Source organism: Apium graveolens, chromosome 2, assembly GCF_009905375.1.
Source record: "Apium graveolens cultivar Ventura chromosome 2, ASM990537v1, whole genome shotgun sequence".
Lineage (NCBI taxonomy): Eukaryota > Viridiplantae > Streptophyta > Magnoliopsida > Apiales > Apiaceae > Apium > Apium graveolens.
The window spans coordinates 166,195,081-166,212,024 of NC_133648.1; positions in this window are offsets into that span (position 1 = coordinate 166,195,081).

Here is a 16,944-nt window from a genome sequence, read left to right on the forward strand (position 1 = left end):
TGACGCTTGAGGACAAGCATCGATTTAAGTTTGGGGGTGTGATAAGTGGCATTTTATACCACTTAGAACGTCTTAAAATGGCTTAAATTGGTGTCTTGAAATCAAGTATTTTGTGTATTTAATGCGTTTTTCTAGTGTTTATGCATTTCAGGGTATTAGTTGCATTTCGGGGGAGGAATCATCAAGAATAAGCCTTGGCATGTGTTCACCATTGCGAGAGGAAAGGAATGGGCAGATTACGGCGAAGAAACGGAGCAAGCTTGGAAGTTTTCCAGTAGGGTCCTGCGCGCCCGCGCAGAAATGCTGAGCGGCCGTGCAGCAGCCTGCGCGCCCGCGCAGAAATGCTGAGCGTCCGCGCAAGGTCGGGGAAAAAGCTGAATTATTTCAGACTTCTACTTCTGTGTGGCTTCCAACTTCTATGTAATCTGAGTTTTATGGGACTATTATAGAGGTAAATTTGAGACGTTTTCATAAAAAAGTATTAAGGAGATTATGTTTTAGATTGTGTTTTATGCAAGAAGCGAAGGAGATAAGGAAGAAGACCGATTTAGCACACCGCAACGAAGAGGAAGCATATATTCTTGTGATTCTTGTTTCGTTGTAATGTTGGATGCTAGTTTTCTTGCTTTGACTTATTTACTCTTGTGACGTACTCTGTTTTAATATAATTAGTTTAGTTATTATTTTCTTGTGTTTGTTTATCATGATTTCATATGAACCCATGATGGCGATAAGTTCTATTATGGGCTAATCGTGATCATGGGGTTTCAACGGATTTATTATGGAATTCTTTAGTTAATTGTTTAATACTTTAGTGTGTGATGATTGCATGATATCTAGTATTGGTTGCGCGTATTCGTCTTATATGTGTCGCGAACATATAAGATAGGGTGTTAATCTCTTGTGAAGCGACGGTGGATCTTGAGATTTAGAACTTGCCATGCTAGCATAGGTTCATGTACGTTGTGCATGATTAGTGGATAACTCTAACAGTTTTATTTGCCCTATGTAATCAAAAGGAATAACTTGTGCTTAAATCGTTGTGTTGTCAATTTCTGTAGACATATAGGAACTCAACATAATTGATGACTATTCAACTTCTATCTTAATTGTGGATGCTTGGTAGAATGGTATTAGTACAATGAAAGTTGGCTTTTATCAGTTTCGTGTTATTCGATTAATATCATCACTGTCACATGCTAAAGGTAATAACAATGGCTATAGAAGGAAGTAATAATGAAGTTGTGATCTCATGAGTGTTTTATTATTGATAATTTGAAGTGTTAGTTAAGTGGTTAATTAAGTAGTTAATTATAGTTAATATTTAATCAACAATTTTAAGTGTTATCTTAACATTGAGAAGTAATCATACATTGGTGAGTGAGTTTAATTAGACAATAACTTAGTCTGAGTCTCTGAGGGAACGAACTAGAAAGTATTCTATATTACTTGCGAACGCGTATACTTGCATGAATATTAGTGCGTGTTTTCGCCCTAACACTAGCTCCCCTTCACTGTCAGTGCTGATTATGGGTTCATTATCTTTTAGAAGATTAATTTATGGTTCTCCATTAATGAACACCATCTCATGATATGCTCTCGTAACCTTCTTCATATCCTTCTCTGTATCTCTGATCATTTTTATTATTGAGCCTATAAGCATATAGTACTTCAGCAGCTTTATAATCTGCTTCTGATCTTTTAACTCATGGAGCTTCCAGTTTAGCTCTTTTGCTCCTAAGTTGACTTTCCAGGAAAGTAAGTTGTAGAAATCGAATGGTTCTTATGTGTTGGTCAGACGTGGTGATGTTTTGCATCCTGCCACCCGTAAATACTTTGATCAGGAATGAATACATAAAGGCTTGAGGGGATACATCCATCATCATTCTCCAAAGTTTGTCTCTGAAATATTCATTCTAATTTGATTTCAACCATGGGATTTTTTAGGCTAAGATAAACAGTTCAACAATGTTCAACTTCTTTAGCACACTGGTAGACACCTTCATCTGTAGACCATCTATGTGATTGATAGAGATCTTCCATCCATTCTTCAGAATGTTCACAGCAGTTCCAGTAATTATGTTGGTGAACTGATCATAAAACTCATGGATGTTTTCATGCTCCTTTCTGAAATGCTCCACAATTCTCAACAGATTAGATTTACCAGGGTCTGAATAGTGATATGTTTCTGGTTTGTCCATTTTCTTCTTTATTTCTTCCCATTTATTTCCTTTCCTGTTAGCTCGAAGATATGCTTCTCTCACTTCTCTGTTCACCCTTCTTTGAATGGCTCTCTGAATTCTTGCTCTTGATCTTTCCATTTCTTCTTGAATCTCTATATAAGAGCGATTGATTTTCTTTGGCAATCCATAGAATAAACAGTCGTCTGAGAAAGCATCTTCATCTTCAAACTCTTCATCCTCAGTAATGATCTTTCTCTCTTCCGTATCCACTTCTTCAAATCATGGCTCACACCCCATCGAAATATCACTTTCATCTATTTCACCTTCCTCCAGTTCCTCTTCAGAGAATAAGGGTCTTAGAGCATATATCCGAGTCAACAGATTTTTCTGAGTTGTAATGATTTGGCTCTGATGTCCTGATTGCTCCCCCTGAGATGTTAATATCTCCTTAGTGAATCTTTCCTTAAGGAGCACCCTTTTATCAATTCTCTCTTCTTGCTCTTCCATTATCTCATCTCCAAATTCATCATAGGCAACTCCAGTAGTCTAAAAGGCATCTTGAATTAGATCAACAACAATGGCTACTTTTTCTTGTTCTTCTACCCTTTTCTCCCCCTCAGTTGGGTTATCCTTCAGAGCTGGTGTTGATTGAGCATGTAAGGTCGAGACAGGGATCTCAAGAGAAACAGGCAGTTGCTTGCTGACTGAGGTCATTGGCCCAATACTGGAAAGAGCTGCTTCAGAAGTGACCGGGATCAGTGCTTGCTTACTAACTGAGAGTTTTGGCTTAGTATTGGCAATTTCCTTTCGTTTTCCTGTGTGTGATAGAGATCGCTCAACGAATTCCCGTAAGCTGGCGAATGCTACTTGCTGATGTTCAAGTTGATCAGAAAGACTGGCGATTTGATGATCCCTGAGAGATAATTCTTCCTGGAAATGTTGGTCTTTAAGAGCCAGCTGTTCTTTGAGATAACTGTCTTTGAAAGCCAGCTGCTTTTCAAGATAGGATTTGGTGACATAATTTGATAGATCCGTGGGTGTATTTTGGATGGTAGGTGTCTCACAGGCTTCTCGCAGTGTATCACTCATCACTCTAGCACTCGGTTTGGGGTGATGTGTGTCACTTATTCTCACATGAGCACTCAGCTCAGAGCTTCGAGTTCCAATTATACCTGCAGAAGACACTGGAGCCATCCTTAAGGAGGTCAACAGTGGTGCAATGGGATTTCGCAATTCCTGATCCTTGTCTGAGATAAGTTGCCTGTCATCACCAAATGACTCATCCAGAGTTAGAATCTATGGGAGGAGCACTAGGGCCGTCATATTTGGCATCTGATCCCTAGCTTCCCCTTGTATCCGTGAAGATACATTTCCCTTAGGCTCACTAGTTAAATCTAGTTCATTTCCAATGGCTTGCCGATCCGCGCCTATGTCGGATCCACTATCCGCAGATGCATCCAGGGTTATCAGTCCTGGGGAGGTAAGTATTGTGCTAGATTTGGCAGCGATTACAGCACTCTCTCCTAACACCTGTGAAGGCAGATGGTCCGTTGAAGGACCTTGAACAGGGTATTCTAACCGTAATATGGTTGAATGCCTTATTTCCATCAATACTTCCACACCAAATAGAGCTCTCCTAATTGACTGATTTAAAGCTTTAAGAGCCTGAGTATTTGAGAGTATATTTGACTCTTCGAAGGATGCCTTGGCCGATAGGCAAATTTCAATAGACCCACCTTGTTGAGAAGATGAATCCAGTAACTGTTTATGTGCCTTTTCAGCCAGTGTATCCTTTTGGGAAGATACATGGAGGGCTACGGTTGTCTCAGTGGGGATAATACTTTTCTTCGTTGGAGACAAAGCTGTGAGTTCTCTCAAAGTACCTTCCTTATTTGCTGCATCTAGTGCAGTTTCTCCCTCTATATGTATTGGGTCCTTATACTCCAGGGTTTGGGCTAAGAGAGTTGAAGGTGTTTGATTGGGCTCTAGAGGGTGGTTATGAATTTGTGGTATGCCAAACTCACTACCTCTCCTATCTACTTTTTCAATAAGTAGTTGTGTGTGATGAGTGTCAAGTTGTAATTGATCTATACTAATGAAATCAGAGCATGCTTCATATGTATTACTCATAGCAGATGTACCCATACCTGAGAAAGCTGGTCTGTAGACAAATGTATTAGAGTGGGTAGACTCAGCAGCTTTAGGAGGTTGTCCACCAGGTTCAGGTTGAGGTTGTTGAGCATTGTCAGGTAGAGCTTCTTGCTGTGGTTCAACTTCAACCTCTGCTTGATCAACATCCTCAGGCTTAGGTTGATCTGCTTCTTCATTTGCATTCTCTTCAGGTGCATGAACAATGTTCTCCTATTGTGCATCATCAGCTTGAGGCTCACCTTCATTGTCTTCATCTTCATGTTGAGCATTGATAATGGCAAATACATCTGTCATGTATTCTGTTGGGTAACCAATGTTGGCATTTGGATAGTTTTCTTTTCTGAGCAGCTTAATTACTATCAACGGGGACATGACATAGGAATCTTTCAAAATATCACTGTGAGTTGATGCCTTTTGTGCTTCTGACAGTTTTCCATTGAGCACAATCTGAAGAAACCTTGTATATAAGATAAAGTTTTGATGTTGAGATTGGTTCTCCAAAAAATGCTTCATGAAAATACGCCCAAAGTTGATGCGAAGATTATTTGCGACAGCAATACCAACAATTTGATTGAAATGAGTCAGTCCATGGAATCCACCAGCCTTGGGAGCCAAGCAATGAGATAATATGTTGAAGAATAAATTTCATTCTTTGGGAAGATGACTATTGTTGAAGTGTTTAGGAAAATCGTCATTCCCTGTTAATGTACTTCTTATTCCTCGGAAGAAACTGAATATTTCCCAGTCAGGTGGAATGGCATCAAAGTTATAACGAGGTACTGAATGTGTTCATTTAAATCATCTTTAGTGATTCTGATGGTCTCATTTCCAATTACAAAAGAAAAAGCCAGTTGGTCGTTAGCAGAGGAGTTTGTTGCTGTTCTATGCACATGCTTGAGAAGCTCAACATTTAATTTGACATTAGTAGTTAATGCGAAGCGCACAATGGTGTGTTCATTTAGAAAACGGATCCATGTCTCAAAATAGGCTACTTAAATGGATCACGTTCAATAATTGAAACAAAATTTGTTTTTAGAATCTGAATATTATCCGCCATTTAATTAAAAATGAGAATAAAATTTGGATTTAAAACAAATAAAATTGTGCCCTTCGAATTAAAAAATAAAACAACTTGAACAAACTTTTAACACACTCGAATATTAACCAAACAAAGCCTTAAGGAAAAATTAAATTACAAACAACTCCAATTAACAAGTTATGCCAAACAAAGCCTTAAACCAAAAACTAGCGCAGTTCGATCTCCACAAATCTACAATGAAACTTGTTGATTTTGGTATCAAAATATTCCTTATGATCTGGGCTTTTAAAAACTTCAAAAATTACAAATTTTGGCAGCAGTTTGTTATGGATTTGATCGAAATAAAAATTCCTCTTCTCCCTTGCGACTCGGTGCTATGTATATAGCTGAAGAAAAACCGACTTGTATGTATATATACTCACAAACAACAAGTCCTGAAACATTCAAGTGATGTGTGGCGACTAGTGTATTAGTGATCTCCTGGGGCTACCACAGAACTGAGTATGCTCCCGTGGTGATTATAGAGGAATCAAACTTAGAATTTTCTAAGTTACTTCTCACTGTGGCGACCACAGGAGAAACAAACTTAGAATGTTCTAAGTTAAGACTCTCTGTGGTGACCACATGGAGTACTTACACTTATAATTTTCTAAGCCAGTTCTCTGTGGCAACCACATGGAGGACTGATACTTAGAATTTTCTCAGTTTTCTGTGGCGACCACAACACCCACTTGAAAATTCATTCCATAAAATTACAATTCCTTTTTAAGAAAGAAGAATTTTGTTCTTCTAATATTACAAATTTAACAGTTTCTTTTAAATATATATAAATTTAAAAGATGTTAAATTGATAAATAACAATTATTTTTCACCACTTATCCAATTATTATCATTAAATTGATAATACCATATTTTTGTGAAAAATGATTATGCTGCAATTTTAAATTAATTTCAATAGAACCCTTTAAATATTAATTATTTAAAGCCCACTGAAATTAAATTTGATAGCTTTATCAATATGAAAGTGCCAAAACATATATCTTATTGGATGCAAGCACATAAATATTTGAATTACGAGAAATAAGTAATGGCATGTAAATTCAGATGTCCTCAAAATATTGAAATTTAATAACAAGTGAATTCAACCAAGACAAATTACAGTTTCTAGCTTCTATATATTAATTAGAAAGATTTTACATCCCTAGTCACTAACCAACTTAGAGAATGTGTTTTCATCAAGTGATTTTGTGAAGATGTCTGCAATTTGATCCTCTATGGGTACAAAATGTGTAACGTTTGGGAAATTTACGTTTGTATTATATCATAATTATAATAAATTATGTGTGTTAATGTGTCATTTATGTGTAATTATCTGTCAAATCCTAATTGTTACGTGTTACGTGTATTCCGTGTCATTTCAGTATTTTTAAGATATTTTTCAGATATTTTATTTTGCATTCATCGCTTTCATTTCAAACGTTTTACGACCCAAACCACGATTTTAAAACCAGTATTTCAAATAAAATAATGGGCCTTATTTTTCATCAAACGACTTTTACCATCGCATTATTCTGAACATCTAGATATTTTATAAATTTTCTCATTTTGCAAAAAATGACTTTTCCGGGCCCCATTAGGTGTTAAAACCCCCACAAAATTATATTTTTATTTTTATAAAATTAGAGGACTTTTATTTATATCATTTCTTTGTACTTTTGCAATATTCACAATTTTTGGGAAATTTTAGCATATCTATTGCATATATAAAATATTTATAAATTAATTTTTAATACTCAAAATTATAAAAATTAGGGCCAAATATTTTTATTAGATGTATAATTAGCCCCTTAATTTTATTTAGGGGTATTATTTTTCACACTATAAATAGCCTAATTATTATTTAATTATAATTAATTAATCATCAAAATTCTGCAAATTTTCTGGAAATTCTCTGAAGAACACTTCGGATCGGAATTCGGGTCAGGAATCAAGCAGTAATTTTGAACGTTTCTGAACACCAAATCGTATCACGTGAGTACTCAAATCGATGGTTTTGAGTTGTTCTTTCAGTTTATGCAATCAATTTCAGGTTCTGGTGTGTGGATTTTTAATTTGTAATTCTAGGGTTTATGCTAGAATTGGTACTTTTCGATTTTAGGGTTATCTGTTGAAATTGATGCTGGATATGGCTTTATTTGATGATTTATGTTGGGTTTATGATAGTTAATTTTACGAACGATAGCTAGATATCGTAGTTCGATTGATAGGGTTTTAATTCGATTTCGGGTCTTTTAATTTGAGACTGTTTTGATTCAATTGAATGATATAGAGTTGTAGATCGTGAAATTTGTGATCGATTGAGACTGGTTTTGTTGATTTTGGGTTATGTTTGAGGTTCGCCGGAAAATCGCAGCCTTAAACGACGATTTTGATTTTCCGGTCACCGGAATGATTGTTTGACGTTTTGGTGGGTTGGGTTAGCATCATAACGATGCAAGGAGTATTTTGCACTTGATTTGGTCGAGTTCTGGGTTCCGATCACCGGAAACCGCCGCGACTGTCGCCGGCGTTCTTCGAGTTGATCGGAGAAGACGATACAGATATCGTCTGTATTTTTAGCCATGGGGGTTGAGTTTTTGCAAGAATAAGGATCAAAAACCCTATGAAAGCAGGATCAAATAACCCCAGGGCTGCCTGAATTAAGGTCGTCGGAAACTGGGCAACGTCGCCGGAGTTTAGACTGGCCGGCGACCCGTTTCTGTTCTTGCCAACCCGAATCAGAACCCGGTTTGTACCCGGTTTTGATTCATTTTTCCCCAAAATCATTTTTATAAAACTGTTTCTGGAAAATTATTTTATTTTAAAACATAAAATCAGTTTTATTAATTCTAAAAATCTATTAAAAATTGGATTTAAATTCTGAAAATTATTATTAATAATTCCAAAAATATTTTCTTAATTTAGAAAATTCGAATTTAGTTACTTAATTAATTATTTAATTACTTATCTAATTATTTATCTAATTATTTATTTATTATTTAGTAATTAAGTAATTAATTAATAATTAAGGATTAAAATTAATCGAATAGTATTATTTAAAGATTCGATAATTAGTTAAATAAAACGAGTAACTCGTATTCATACGAGTAATTGAACGATGTATTAGAGAATGATTATTCGAGCGATAGTTAATTGTTCGAAGAATATTAGAATATTTATTCGTAGAGAATAATTAAATACAGATAATCGATTAAATCATCGCAGTAGTTCAATAATTATGCGAGAAATGCGAGTAACTCGGAGAAATACGAATAGTTGATCGTCGAGTTGGAATATGATTCGATTAATAACTTATTTATTTGATAATTATCGTAACAGCTGATTGTATCGATTATTTATTTGTAAATAATCGATCTAATCGAGTGAGTAATAATAAATTGTAAATATTTGCAATAAACTGTAATTAATTCTAATAATTAGGGATTAATTCTTTTAAAATTATTAAATAATTATATATTAATTATTTATTATTTATTAATTAGCTTAAAAAATGATTAATTACTTCGATAATTAATCAAGTAATTTTCAATAAACCATAACATATTCATTTTAACTCCAAAAATTATAGAAAAATTATTTTTGACTTTGATTTTTCTTAAATAATTATTTAAAAATTATTTTAGGGTTTAAAAATTAGTAATAATTATTTATATTGGATAAATAAATTGAATTATCAGTGTTAAATTGATATTAATTAGACCATTAGTCCGATTTGAGCGAAACGAAAGCCATTTGACTCTAAAAAATGAATTCTTTTCATTAAAAATAATGTTAAGACCTAATTTCTTCTAGAAATTAGTTGAATTTGTTACTTGCTGATTATCAATCGAAGTGCGTGTCCAGACGGGTCCGAAAAATTCCGGAAAAATGGGAAACAAGGCAGATGATGATCAGTGAAGCGACCAGCTAGTCGATTTTAATTTAAAAAATTATTTTAACTATAAAAATGATTATGTACTTATGTGTATTATGTGAATAATCGAGTCTTACTTGCTAATATATAATATACGAGTCAGTCATAAGCGCATGGGTAGATAATAGGAACGATGTGAAGTCAATTCAAGATGCAATTGAAGTACAAAATGACTTAACCAGTCTATTTTTGCTAACAGAAGCTAAGCCAGCAAGGCAGGTTGAGTAGGTGATAGACGAAGGTGATTTATTTGCAGTAAGTCGCACAGAAGGCAAGTTTCTCCCCTATTCTATTTTCAGAATAGTGATATTTTTTCAGATTCTTATCACGCTTGCACTCTTTTGATTCTCTTGTTCATACTTCATTTCGATTCTTGATTTATCATTTTTATTTAACTTTATTATTCATATTCCAATTGCTACTCACAATTATTGATATATTCTGGTGACTAGAATATGTCAAAGCATACCGATTGTTTCGGTTGCTATTCCAGGGACTGGATAATGATACTTTGGGGATTAAGTTTACTTAATCCTAAGGACCGGGACATAACCGGATCCTTGAAATGGGTCGTAGTGCCTGGGTGCCCGACGTGATCTATATAGTGAGATATAGATCTGCACTGTATCCTGGCTGATCAACAGGGTATAGATGCAAATTTGAGTCCAGTCTAGTTCATTTGTATTCTCAAGTAATGGCCTTCTTTGTATTATCGAGGGGTTATATCTTTGCAGATATACCCGGGTTACGGATTCATTTAAATTACTTTAATACTGTTTATATTTTGCAGACTTGTTGAGCAATTTTTGGCTCACCCTTTTTGTTGTTATTCACCTTATTGTTTTCAGTTAAGAAGGAATATGAAACCCATCAGGACTCGAGTGGTAAAGAAGCGGGTCAAGCCTCGGGATTCTCTCATAACCAAGATGTTGATCCCAATCTAGGAAGAAAGCTTTGAGTTACCCGAACAGGTGGTGTATAGATAGTTAGGGTGTGTTTGAATAAAAGATGAACTTAGTTTAAAATTTATTAGACAATGGGTTGTAATAAAGAGAGTTTGTGAGATTTTGAATTTGGTTTGTAATAAAAGTAGTTAGTGGTTCTTGTTTTCATACTTCAACCTAAAAAGATCATGGTTATTATTAAAGAGGTTTAGTTTCATTTCTTTATTAATTATTAATCAGATTGTACAGGTTTGGTGATTAGCTAGTAACCCCCAGACTTATACCCCGGGTCTGGAGGGCGCTACAGGTTTGGCATCAGAGCTGTAGGTTTGGTCCCTGAAAATAAGAACATTAGGGTTAAGATAAGATTGGGAGATCACATAGGATAGGAGTAGTCAAATAGGAAGAGTAGTGTTAGGATTTAGGTCAGATTAGAATAGGAAAGTATAAATCTTTGGATTGTTTAATGACCTTTCTTTTCTTTGGTATATTATCAGATGGCATCTTCTTGTTATTCTGCGTCTTCTGAGAGGACAGTCACCGGGCCAGCAGCACCAGTTATACCTCCAGTATCTGAGTACATGTTTCCTCCTCTACCACCTCCACCATCATTTCCACAGGAGCCAGTTACCACCAGTATAGGGGATAGCCCAGGACCCTATAGAGATGTTCGATCCATTTGAGTTCTTTGAGCCGATGGTTCCTTTGTCAGTTGAGTATCAGTTTATATCGGGGATTGAGCTAGAGTTACCACCACCACCAGTGTTACCTCCTATACCAGTGCATGCCCCAGAGCCGAATGTATTTCAGATGATTCCAGTCGAGGGGATGGGAGAGCATGATGTGGATCTACAGTTAGGATTACCACTGCAGGGTACAGGTATACCGAGGGTTCCTTCACAAGAGTCAGTAGGTCAGGTTGTACAGCCGCATATGGTACCATACCATGAGTACAGGGTTATAAGGGATGATGTGGAGTATTGGATAGTACAGTACTGAGAGATTATGCATTTGTTTGACCAGAGGGACAGGGGACCGTTAGCGGCCCTACAGCCAGATTACTATATGAGACAGCGATTGCAGTCGGTTTTGATGAGTGCCACTTGGGAGCTCAATGATTTGACCCATGAGGGTCCACCTTCTTTCGCAGAGTTCTACAGGATATTCCGTTTGGCACAGACTTTGGTCCAGGCACTTAGGGAAGAGCTGAGGCGTATTTCGCCTGGGTTTTGAGACAGTGACTTCAGAGTACAGATGTATATAGAGGCAACATAGTATAATATAATGAGTAGTGTGTATGTGTGTATTAGTAGCTTAACCTGTAGTAGTAGTTTGACCTGTAGTAGTAGTTTGACATGTAGTGGTGTATGACTTGTAGCCGCGATGATAACCAGTAGAGCGAGACCTTTTATATCTAGCATTTACACCTGAGGCTGGTGTCATATATATAAAATGAACTTTTTCAAATCTCTTTATTTAAATTTCAATCTTTACAGTTTTATAGCATTTAACTTCACTTTATTGTTTTACAGCTTTTCATATCTTATTTCCTGCTAAAAAAAAGAGAAAAGAAAAACCATTTTATTTAACTGTTTACATTTCCAGTTTTTATATTCAGCAACTGTTTTCTTTATTTAAAACATGTTGTTAATACAGGATAAATTGTTTTCTTACCTACTGTCAATTATTTATTAAACTGTTAAAGAAATATCACTTGTTTTATTATCAGAAGATGGCACCAAAAAGAAAGACTAGGGCTGAGACTTCTAGCAGCAATTCCGAAGGACAGACTAATAAGACCATGAACCAAATGTTCCATCTGATGCAACAACAGATGGTAATGATGCAACAACAGATGCAACATTAACAACAGCAAATTCAACAACAAATGTTATAACAGCCACCACGTCCTGAGGCCCAGATACCACCAGCATTACCTTTTGTTACTTTTAAGCAATTTCAGTCGGTTAAACCTCCAGAATTTGATGGGTCAGCCGATCCTATTAAAGCTACCACCTGATTAAAAGAAATAGAGAAAGCGTTTGTACTAGTGAAGATAGGTGAAGATCAGAAGACTGACTTTGCTAGTTATTTGTTGAAAGGAGAAACAAATTATTGGTGGGAATCTAAAAAGGCTTTAGAGGGTGAAGATGTTATTGCATGGGATATGTTTAAAGAGTTGTTTTTCGAGAAACATTTTCCTCTCTATGTGAGAAATCAAATGCAGATAAAGTTTTTGGAACTGAAGTAGGGAAGTATGTCCGTGATAGAGTATGAAGCCAAATTTACTGAATTGGCTAGGTTCGTCCCAGAACAAGTGGATACTGAAGAGAAACGAGTTCAAATATTTCAGGAGGGATTACGACCGTGGATCCGTGGACAAGTTGCAGTTTTTGAATTAACGACGTATACCGCCGTAGTCCAGAAAGCCTTGATCATCGAAGGGGAAAGTGAAAGATCTCAAAGGGATAGAGGACATGGAAGTTTCCAAGACCGCTCAAGTAGGAAGCCGGGATTTCAAGCCCAGACAAATTTGAATTTTAAAAGGATAGGACAAGGTACCCAGAAAATAGGTAATCGTTTCCAAGCCCCCAAACAGCAAGGAATGGTCAGAGTCCCAGTGCCGTACTGCAGAACTTGTGGACGCAAGCACACCGGCGTATGTATCAAAGCAGATGTGACATGTTTTAAATGCAAGCAGAAATGACACTATTCTAATGAATGTCCAACCAGAAAGACAACAGAAATTACTTGCTACCAATGTGGAAAGAAAGGGCATATCTCTAGGAATTGTAAAGGACCAGCAATGGCAGCTAGTATTCCGAAAGTATTGGCATTACCTCCGCCACCGCAGCCTAATCAACCCAGAGCAAGGACTTTTAACATGATAATGAAAGAAGCAGTGCAGAGTCCGAGTGTAATTGCATGTACGCTTTTGGTGAATTCCGTAAATTCAAAAGTATTAATTGATTCTGGAGCTACCCGTTCATTTATTTCTGAGGAATTTCTTGATAAGTTACATTGCGAAATTGAATGGGTGGGCGAGACGTTAATTATAAAATTAGCGAATGACGACCAAGTTCCAGCAGATCGAGTGTGTCCTGCATGCGATATAGAGATAGCTAGATATCATTTTTCTATAGATTTGATTCCTTTTAAGTTAGGAGAGTTTGATGTCATATTGGGAATGGATTGGTTAGCTTGTCATAATGCTCAGATAGATTGCGCGAATAAGAAAGTCAAATTGCGAACTGCGAAAAATGCAACGGTAATATTCAAGGGCGAAAAATAGCAGAAGAAATTTTTTACAGTGATGCAGACCAAACGATTGCTTTGACATGGATGTGAGATGTATATAGCTTACGTGTTAGATGCTGAGAAGGAAAGTCCCAAAATAGAAGATATTCCAGTTGTAAGTGAATTTCCGGACGTCTTTCCAGATGAGCTTCCAGGGTTACCACCAGATCAGGAAATTGAGTTCACGATCGATCTAGCACCAGGTACAGAACCAGTTTCGAAAGCTCCATATCGAATGACACCAGTTGAGATGAAGGAATTATCAACGCAATTGCAAGATCTTCTAGATCGAGGCATCATATGACCCAGTGTATCCCCATGGGGTACACCGATATTATTCGTGAAGAAGAAAGATAATAGTATGCGGCTATGCATTGATTATCGGGAATTGAATAAGCTCACTATTAATAACAAGTATTCTTTACCGAGAATCGACAATTTGTTCGATCAACTAAAAGAAGCCGCATGGTTTTCGAAGATAGATTTGCGATCAGGTTATCATCAATTGAAGATTAAAGCTGAATATATTCCCAAGACTGCGTTTTGTACGAGATATGAACATTACGAGTTTCTTGTAATGGCATTCGGTTTGACAAATACGCCAGCAACATTCATGGATCTGATGAACAGAGTATTTAAGAAATACTTGGACAAATTTGTGATCGTATTTATTGATGACATCTTGATTTACTCAAAGACGGAAGAAGAGCATGCTGAGCACTTGAGGATAGCTTTGGAAATTCTGAGGAAAGAGCAACTGTACACAAAATTCTTGAAATGTGAATTCTGGTTAAAGGAAGTACAATTTCTAGGACACATCATCAGTAGAGAAGGCATCCAAATCGATCCAGCGAAGATTGAAGCTGTGTTGAATTGGGAAAGACCAAAGACACCGACAGAAGTTCAAAGTTTATTGGGATTGGCAGGATATTATAGAAGATTTGCCAAAGATTTTGCGAAAATAGCAACGCCGTTAACCAAATTAACTCGAAAAAGTGAAAAGTTCATATAGGACGACAAATGTGAAGGAAGTTTTCAAGAGCTGAAGAATTGATCAGTAACCGCACCGGTACTCGTATTACCAGACGAGCATTGGAATTTCGTCATTTATAGCGACGCTTCGTATCGCAGATTAGGATGTGTACTGATGCAGCACGGTAACGTCATTGCATATGCTTCAAGACAGCTTAAACCTCATGAGCAGAAATATCCTACGCATGACTTGGAATTAGCAGCGATTGTATTTGTATTGAAACTGTGGAGACACTATCTCTATGGTGAAAAATGCGAAATCTACACAAATCATAAAAGTCTGAAGTACATCTTTACGCAAAAAGAACTGAACATGCGTCAACATCGATGGATGGAATTGATTAAAGATTACGATATTACGATCAGTTATCATCCAGGGATAGCAAATGTTGTGGCAGATGCGCTAAGCAGGAAAGAAAGATTGAATTGGTTAACTTCATGCGAAGAATTAGCCAAAGAATTTGATAAGTTGGAAATCGAAATTCGTGTTCCCAATGAATCTGCAGAAGCTATCTACGCTATGACTTTTCAACCAGAGTTGCTAGAGAAGATTCGCCGCTGTCAAGAAGAAGTGATGAGTCAAGATGATGACTTAACCGGAGAAGAAATCACAACTCAAAAGGATAATGAAGGAATTTTACGCTTTACATCGAGAATCTGGATCCCTAACGTGGCAGAATTAAAAGAAGAAATATTGCGAGATGCGCACAGCTCGAAGTATTCCGTTCATCCAGGAAGCACAAAAATGTATCGCGATCTAAAGGAAAACTTTTGGTGGCCGAACATGAAGAAGGAAATAGCATAATGGGTAAGTAAATGCTACCCATGCCAACGAGTCAAAGCGAAACATCAACGTCCGAGTGGATTATTACAACCATTAGATATTCCAGAATGGAAATGGGAACATCTAGCTATGGATTTTGTGGTAGGACTACCAAGGACTAAAACAAATCATGATGCGATATGGGTAATCATTGACAGACTAACGAAGTCGGCACATTTTCTACCGATTAACGAAAGATTTTCACTCGACAAGCTAGTGCACTTGTACCTCAAGGAAATTATGATGCGACATGGAGTTCCAATATCTATCGTGTCTGATCGAGATCCCTGTTTCAATTCAAGATTTTGGAGACAATTTCAGGAATGTCTTGGAACTAAATTAAACATGAGTACCGCTTATCATCCGCAAACCGATGGGCAAAGTGAAAGAACTATTCAAACGATTGAAGACATGCTACGAGTTTGTGCGATTGATTTTGAAGGCAATTGGGATGAACATTTACCTTTGGTTGAATTTTCTTACAATAACAGTTATCACGCAAGCATTGGAATGCCACCGTATGAAGCATTATACGGAAGAAAATGCAGATCACCAGTACATTGGGATGAAGTTGGAGAACGCAAGATTTTGGGTCCAGAATTAACCCAACAAACTAAAGAAAAGATTGAACTTATTCGAAAACGACTCGATGCAGCACAAAATAGACAACGCAAATATGCAGACCAAGCAAGGAAGGATATGGACTACCAGGAAGGAGAACACGTATTACTCTAAATATTGCCATGGAAAGGATTGACCAGATTTGGTAACCAGGGTAAGTTAAAGCCACGATACGTCGGACTGTTTGAAATTTTGAAGAAAGTGGGAAAAGTTGCGTACGAATTAGCTTTACCGCCTCATATGCAACATATTCATAATGTGTTTCACGTGTCGATGCTTAAGCGATATAATCCTGATTCCAGGCATGTAATAAAATATGAACCGGTAGATATCCAACCTGATTTGTCTTTTGTAGAACAGCCGATAAGAACTTTAGATCGGCGAGAGAAAGTGTTGAGAAATAAGTCTGTATCTTTAGTACGAGTTTTGTGGAGAAAACCTATGGTTGAAGAATCAACCTGGGAACTTGAAAGTGAAATGTTAGAGAAATATCCTCATTTATTTTCATAATGAGATTCTGTAGGACAGAATCCTATTAAAGGGGGAAGGATGTAACGTCTGTGAAATTTACGTTTATATTATATCATAATTATAATAAATTATGTGTGTTAATTTGTCATTTATGTGTAATTATCTGTCAAATCCTAATTGTTACGTGTTATGTGTATTCCGTGTCATTTCAGTATTTTTAAGATATTTTTCAGATATTTTATTTTGCATTCATCGCTTTTATTTCAAACGTTTTACGACCCAAATCATGATTTTAAAGCCAGTATTTCAAATAAAATAATGGGCCTTATTTTTCATCAAACGACTTTTACCATCGCAATATTCTGAACATCTAGATATTTTATAAATTTTCTCGTTTTGCGAAAAATGAC